The following is a 7,991-nucleotide window of genomic DNA, read 5'->3' as shown; positions in this document are numbered from 1 at the left end:
CTTGGTGAAAAGAACTTTGAGAATGATGAGTAGATCCTAAGCTGATGTTCATGTATATATCTCCATCCTGGAAGGGATAAAGTGAAACTGATGGAGACCTTTCATTGCTAAGGCGAAAGAATCACCTATGTTACAAGGGCCATGACAAAAGAAGATCCCTCTTCATTCTGAATCTTAATGCGACTGAAGTCTTACTAAGTTGTATAAAAACATATGGCCATTCATTCATTCTCAAGAATCTTCTGCATGCCGACTAAATGCCAGGCACTGTGGTAGGCACTGGACCGCAGACACTAAAGATCTATAATAAGTGATCTCATATCTATAGACAGAGTTCCAGAGAAATTTAACAGAAGGAATCCTTAAGTCAGTCAGGAAAGGTCCTCCCCAAACTGGAAATGCTTGACTTGATTCACTGGATGTCAGAGTAAAACTTAGCCAGCCAAAGAAAAGGAAGGCTAGGTGAGGCAAATATAGTACCCTGCCCAATAGCATGGAGGATATAGAGACTAAAAAGTGTCCAGGCTCACCAATGGCTTCGTGTATTTGGAATACTGGATGAAACGGGGATTGACAAGGAGGTAAAGCTGATGCATATGCTGGGGCCTGATCATGAAAGAATTACTAAGCCACACCGAAGTTAGCCTTTACCCTTTAGAACAGAGAGCCACTGACACTTTGGAAAAGAAAATAGCAATATAATATTTGCATGTTGGAAAGATCACTCTATGGCATGGTAGCAATTAGATTCAGGGGACAAGAGTAAACCAAGAAGAAAAAAGTAGATGGTTGGGATGGTCTAGGACAGAATTAAGGAAGCAGCAGTGAAAATAGAGAGAAAGGTGCTGATTTGAAACACACCAAGAAATTGGAATCAGTTAGACACAGTACCCCTTTGGACATAGATTAAACAGAAGGGATGAGTCTAGGGTTTTTCCGAGATTTCTAGCTCATGAGACCAGGAGAAGAGAGGCACATTTGCTAAAACTGCTTTTCTTTGTGTGGTATGTGGACCACAAATATCAGAGTCACTAGAGGTGTCTGTGAACAATGTTAATTCCTCACCACATCCTATACTTAATGAATCAGAATTTATGAATGATGACATTTGATGCACAATATACAAAAGTAAGAAGTGCAGGAAGAGGAGCAGGGGAAATAGGAAGGTAATGAGCTTACTATTAAGCTCAACTATTAAACAACAGTTGAAAGGCTGTTGTTTCTAAGAAGCTACTGGAACAGCCATAGGGATGGGTTCTATGGGCTGCAGGTGACACAGGACTCAGCTCAGGGGAAAGAAATGGTCTGAGGTTGTTTTCATTAGGAGTCAATAGCTGTTAAGTGGTAGCTCAAGATATAGGCGGTTATCAAACAAAACCATCCTAGAGGGTATAGAAAGGAAGCAGTAAGAAAAGGTCTGAGATTAAACCTGGGAACATTGAAATGTAAGACACTGTCAGCGGGAAAGCAGCCCACAAGGAGATATGGCTGGTAACAGCACAAAAAGTACTGAGTTCAAACCTAGCTTTCACTTAACCAGAAGCGATGAAAAATAGCGTTAGCATAGCTTTTCTGATGATTCTTGTCCATTCCATCTGCAGAGAGGGGAAGGAGAGTATGTCAGATGGCTACCACGTAAATCTGTAGTAAGACGTTTTGAAATTCCTTAACCAGGAATCGCTCAGTTTTTTTTTCTACCTAATTACTCCCCAAATAAGAAGACTTTGGTCACTACACAGGAATGCACAGTAGCCACTGGTATAGTTGCACACACGCAAGCCTTATGGACACCTCTCAGATCCCAACTTAGCCCAAGAATGTGGGAAGAGTGATGGGAGAAAGTAGGGTGATAGAGCCACTGCTTACATGTTTGTAACAGCAGAGGGGCTCTGGGCCCTGGGCCCCAAAAGACACAGTCCAGCTTCCAAGTGCATGAAGAGCAGAGGGCAACAAGAAATTCTCCAAAGACAGGCTGCAGGAACTAGCCCTTCAAATCTATTCAAGGTAACGTCTCCACTTCAGGTTGGGCAATGTGGCCCAAAACATTGCCAGGCACAGGGAGGATTTAATCACTTTCCCATGCCTCAAACGCATTCAATCCAAATACTTGAAACATTTAATCTAACCCAATCTATACAGACTTCAAACAAACATAGCACAGTGGCGCTATAATCATCCAAAATAATTTTTCTCATAATCAATAAACCTCATTATATTTGAAAATTCAGACAATTCCCACAACACACTGCTTCACGAATAAGTGATCCATCTCATAACCACCTCTTCAGACAGTTTATTTACCGCCATCAAAACTACTAATGACCTTCCTAAACCACCACTCATGAAAGTACTTTTAAGGATTCTATTTGGACAAACAAATCCTCAGGGGTTTTTCCATTATTGCCCCTGGAGAACGAACACAGATGATGGGCACACCATCTACAGACTGCAGAAAGACAGCAATTACAGTATGCCCACTCTGGTGGCGAATATTCAATAAGGGTCAGAAATATGAAAGGCTAATCTGTGTTGACTATTCTAATTCCAACCTACCTAATGGTTTATCCACCAGTTTATCCAAGTCTTTCAGCGTGTCTCTCTGTGCCTCAGGTTAAATTGGGAGAATCATTTTACCTACCTTGTACCGGTTGTTGAGAGAGTTCAATGAGATAATCTACATAAACTCATAGTAAGAGCTCTCTAAGGTTTGCTCTAATTTTCACAGCTGAAACCAATAAAGCACCATTTTGATCTACAAATTATGTGGGTTAAAAACTACTTTAAGGAAAAATCCTCATTATGAATAAAGTTTTTCCCTGTTTTGAATTATCAAAGACTCTTTGTCACATGCTTCTGAAGTCCAAATGCAACCTATTTAACAAATTCAGTACAATTTTATCTCTTCTACAATACTTGAATCTGAGCCTAAATCAATGCCACAGGGCTTCACTGGGTGAGAAGGAATAAGATGTAGTTCACTTGCCTCCTAGCTTTAAAACATTGAGTAAGATTCTTAATTCTGAGTCACATTCCTTCATTCGTGAAGAGGAGACCATACCACTAACTTGGAGGAATTTTTCTAAGGATCAAAAATGAGAGAATATAATAGTTTTCAATTAATGTATTTATCTTCCTCTCTCAGTAGAAACACCAAAACTTGTCACCAAGTTTATTATTTATGGAACATTTATCTCTGGTCAAGAGCAAAGCCTTAGCAATGGTTAACATCAGTCTTCACATATCAATAAAACCACCATTTTTCTCCATTCTTATTATTAATTCCCTTTAAATCTTGGAAGTTTGGGCAATGCCCTGTCACATGTCATCCCACTGGGGGAAATAACATACCAAACTTCATTCAAGATTGAGTACGTAACTGAAGCTCAGCGTTTGTACCAAGGATCACCAACTCTAATACCTACAGGGGTCACTAATGTAGTAGAAATAAGAGAGCAAGTTGAATGTAATAATATGGAGAGGAGAGGACTGTGACAAATGAGAGTATGTGCCCCCTCTAAAGTGAACAGTGGAAACCCCAACTGGCTAACCCCAACTGCCCCTACGCAAGAATGTGAGCCCAGTTTTGCCAGAGCTTAGTTTTAGAAGCAAAGCCAGAAATCACATTTGTATGTGAAATATTTTGAATTCTAAATATTAACACCAAGTTCTATTAAAAACAAACACTCTAGGCCAAATACAAATCATACATGCCAAATTCTGTCTATAAGCCATCAGGTTGCAACTTCCAATTTATAAATCATCATTATGATCACCATATGGCCAATCCTGGCAGAGTCTCAAAACCGGCCACTAATGTGAACCCTTTCTTTCTTACTACCCATTACTAGCTTTGTTCTCCTTCACTTCATATTCAACCAGGACTAACAAGATAAAGTTTAAAAAAAAAAAACTAGAAAGAATGTTTCAAAGAAGTAAACTTGCTTGGACCAATTTTCCCTGGGCGAGTTGATTTTGTTTCTTGGTTTTGGGGTTTGTGTATATATTTGTATATGTGCATGTGTTTCCCAGGATCCACTCAAATGCTCTTTGACAAGTTCTGGGACCCCTGGTATTCAAAGGTCTGTCCTCTGATGTAGGGACAAAGGACAAAAGAGGAGTTCCCCTCCCCCACCATGCCAGCTGACCTCCATGAGGAGGGTGGTGGAAAGCAGCTGGCTCTCGGGCTCGCTGACATTTGGAAGCACAGGTGCAGCCCAGAGCCCTGGCAGGATTGGGCCAGGGGCGCCTGTGACGAGCCCAATCCTGAAGGGGAGACTCCGCTGACAGTCTGAGCAGGAGGTGGAATCTGTTACTGTCTGGCTGGAGTGGCTGTCTGCGACAAGTGCTGACACCGGATGCCTGAATAGAGGCTCAGTCAAGCGGGCATTTGTTACCAAAACCTCCCCCAACTCATATTTCACAGGGATCAGAGGCAGTGAGGCAGAGACCCGAAGTGGCTCATCGCTAGAGTATTAGCCATAGTGGTTATCACGCACGGACAGCTGGGCTGGAGCCAGAGGAGCCCTTTTGGGAGACAGCAAATGTTTAATGCCCTGCGGATGGTAGAGACGGAGCCAGCCAGGCCTCACACTGTCCCCTCAACCCCATCCACCAATGCACGGCTCTCCAACACCCCCGTGAGGCTCTGGAAGGAAAGAGCACAGGAGGCTGTGTTGTGCTGGGCTGGGAGGAAGGCGCACCCTCAGAGGTAATGAGGGCCTGGGATGCTGAGCCCTGCCTATGGTCACTTCAGATCCAGGCCCTGGCCTTTTGTCTGCCCAGCCTCTCCTGAGTCAAAGCAATGAGAGCCCTTTGGGACTTACCCTTCTAAAGAAAGGGGTCTTACTTTCTTTCATCAGTGCTGCCCTACGTTGCTATGATACGCAATTTTGTGTTCAATCAGTCTAATGGAATAAAAAGACAAATGAAAGAGTCAGAGAAAATGCCATCAAATGTGGTTTCTCTCAGGAGTTCACAAAGAAATGAATTTGCTCCCTTCTTTCTGATTATATCAGCATGGCAATCAAGGATGGTGACCATGTCCAAGTGTCATTTATCCATTAAGCAAATGTCCCCACAACCCTGCTCCAAAGACCATCCTGAATTGTTAATGACAAACCTCTTTGGGGAAACTTGAGAACCAAGTTTAAAATAATAAGAAAAATATGAAATCTTTCTTGCAGTAACCACCATGACTTTTGAATCCAGGAGCCAAATGGCTTTGACATGACCAGCAGATTCACATTGTACAGTTACAAACAGGGCAGCAGAAAGGACAAGAAGCTCACTAGACTATTCACAAGTATCCAGGTCTCATATGCAACCTTTATGGTAACCATAGTAACATTAAGAATAACCACTTACCTCTATTGGATACTTTGTATGTAATAAGCTTTCTTCTAAGCATTTATGTGAATATTACTGAATCCTCAAAACCAATAAGATAGGAATATTATTATCCCAATATTACAGGAGAGAAAACAAAGGTCCAGGAGGCTTAATTAAATTGTTCATAAATAGCTTGGAAGAAGCAGAGTCAGGATTGCAAGTGAACGGTGCCTCACACACAGCTCTAAAAACGTTTATTGATTGGATTTGCTAAGGATTGCTGAAAGAATTCAATTTAGAGTCAGAACAAATTTAGTAGTAATATGTCAACAACACCTAACAATTAATGAGGAAAAGATGACTATTCCAACAGAAAAACAAGCAAAAAGTAGACACTCCCATAAAATTTTGACAGATGATTGAAAAACTGAATATAAAAAAAAATCATTAGTATCCAGGTATTTTAGAATGACATTTGAGTCTCCCAGTTGAGGTCCTGGACACCATGGAGCAGAGGACAACCATTCCCGCTGTGTCCCTGCTGAGCTGCTGAGCTGCGACATCCATGACCAAAATAAGAGTGGTTGTTCAATGTGGCTAAATTTGGGGTTGGTTTGTTACACAACAGCAGATAGCTGGAAAAACCTCTTACGTAGTAATTTTTCTTCAGAACTCTATTCTAAGAGAATAATTAGAGACATGCAGAAAAATTATACACAAAGATGCTCATGGCATCATTGTTTAAAATAGGGAGAAATGGGAAACACATTCAGTGAGGACTTTCTCCATCCACATAATGAAATGTGGCAATTTTAAAAAAGGTTTTGAAAAAATATTAAAAATAAGAAAAAGTCTTTATAATATATTACTTAAAGGGGAGTTTTATTCTTTTTAATCTTTATTGTCCATTACCCTTTAAATATTCAATTTTACCCTTTAGTCCCCTTGTACCCCCATCCCTCCCAGCAATCACCACCGTTTGTCCATGTCCACGAGTCCTTCTTCCTTTCTGTTCAATTCCTCTACTGCCTCACCTACCCTCAACCCCTCCCCCTCCCATTAGCTGTCATCCTGCTCTCTGTCTATGAGTCTGTCCCCATTTTGCTTGTTAGTTCAGTTTGTTCATTAGATTCCACATTTGAGTGAAAAATCATATGGTATTTGTATTTCTCTCACTGGCTTATTTCATTTCACATAATGTTCTCTAAGCCCATCCATATTTTCACAAAGGATAAAATATTCTTCTTTATTTTTATAGCCGAGTAGAATGCCATTGTGTAAATGTCCCATAACTGTCTTGTCCACTCATCTACTGATAGACACTTGGGCTACTTCCGTATCTTGGCAATTGTAAATAATGCTGCAATGAACATAGGGGTGTTTATGTTCTTTCAAATTAGTGTTTTGGGTTTCTTTGGATATATACCCAGAAGTGGTATTGCTGAGTCAAAAGGCAGGTCCATTTTTAACTTTTTGAAGCATCTCCCTACTGCTCTTCCCAGATTGGCTGCACCAATCTGAATGCCCACCAACAGTGCAAAAGCACCCCCCCTTTTCTTCACATCCATGCCAGCACTTGTGTTTATTGATTTATTGATGACAGACATTCTGACAGGTGTGAGATGTTATTTCATTGTGGTTTTAATTTGAATCTCTCTGATGATTAATGACTTTGAGCATCTTTTCATATGTCTATTGGCCATCTGTATGTTAAAGAGGAGTTTTAAAATATAGAAAGCAGAAGTCACTTTTGTCAGAAAAAGACATTTACATATGAAATATAATTGGATGAAAATACACCAAAATTTAAGTAGTGGCTATTTCTAAGTTGTAATTATTATGGGTAGTTTTTATTTTCTTCTGGGTGATTTTCTACATTTCTAAAATTTATAAAATGTAGTAGACAATATGCTAAGAATAAATGGTAAGGCCTCATTAAATCCATGTAATTTTAAGATATTTTATTGAAAACCTGAGTTTAAACTCCAGAAACTTCCATTTTATTGTATTTGAAAAGATTCTAATTTTCTTATATATAAACCAAGTTAACAACATTTACCTAGAATAGTTTTTATGAAGTGAAACTATGCAGTAAATAAATTCCTGGCATGAACCTATGTACCTACTAGGCATTCAGTAAATGCCTTATTCATTCAGTGATGAACACTTTGTCCAACTTTTCAAACACAATCAGATTGAGCATTTGAAATCAATATTTGTGGTTCTCAAGAGAGTAAAGAACACGAAGGTTTAGTCTGGTATTTCACCACCCATCTAAAACCAGTGGGATTTGGTGAAACCGCAAACCACTCGGCTTCTGACCGCCACATGCTGACTATTTATTACCACTGGGGACAGGCGAGCACCAAGCTTTCTTGCTATGCCAAGTAGATGCCAAAAAAGTCCTTGGCAGTAGTTGATTTTCCTCTCTAAATGTGGAATCCCTTTCTGCTATTAATTGTACCTGTGATTCTGTGGTCTGTGATCCAAGGCTGCTGTCTAGGGCATGGGGTTCTCAGATGGGCTACTGTCAGTTCTAAGTCCCTGCAGACTGTGTGGCCACGCAAAATAGATGCTGACGCAGCAATATAACGGAGAAGTTCAGCCAAATTTTCAACACACATGCACATTCGTGATAATAGCTAATAAGAACGGGAGCTAAC

This window comes from Sturnira hondurensis, unplaced genomic scaffold (assembly GCF_014824575.4).
Source record: "Sturnira hondurensis isolate 20B ecotype Veracruz unplaced genomic scaffold, ASM1482457v3 Scaffold0001509, whole genome shotgun sequence".
NCBI lineage: Eukaryota > Metazoa > Chordata > Mammalia > Chiroptera > Phyllostomidae > Sturnira > Sturnira hondurensis.
Note: the sequence above shows the minus strand (reverse complement) of the source record.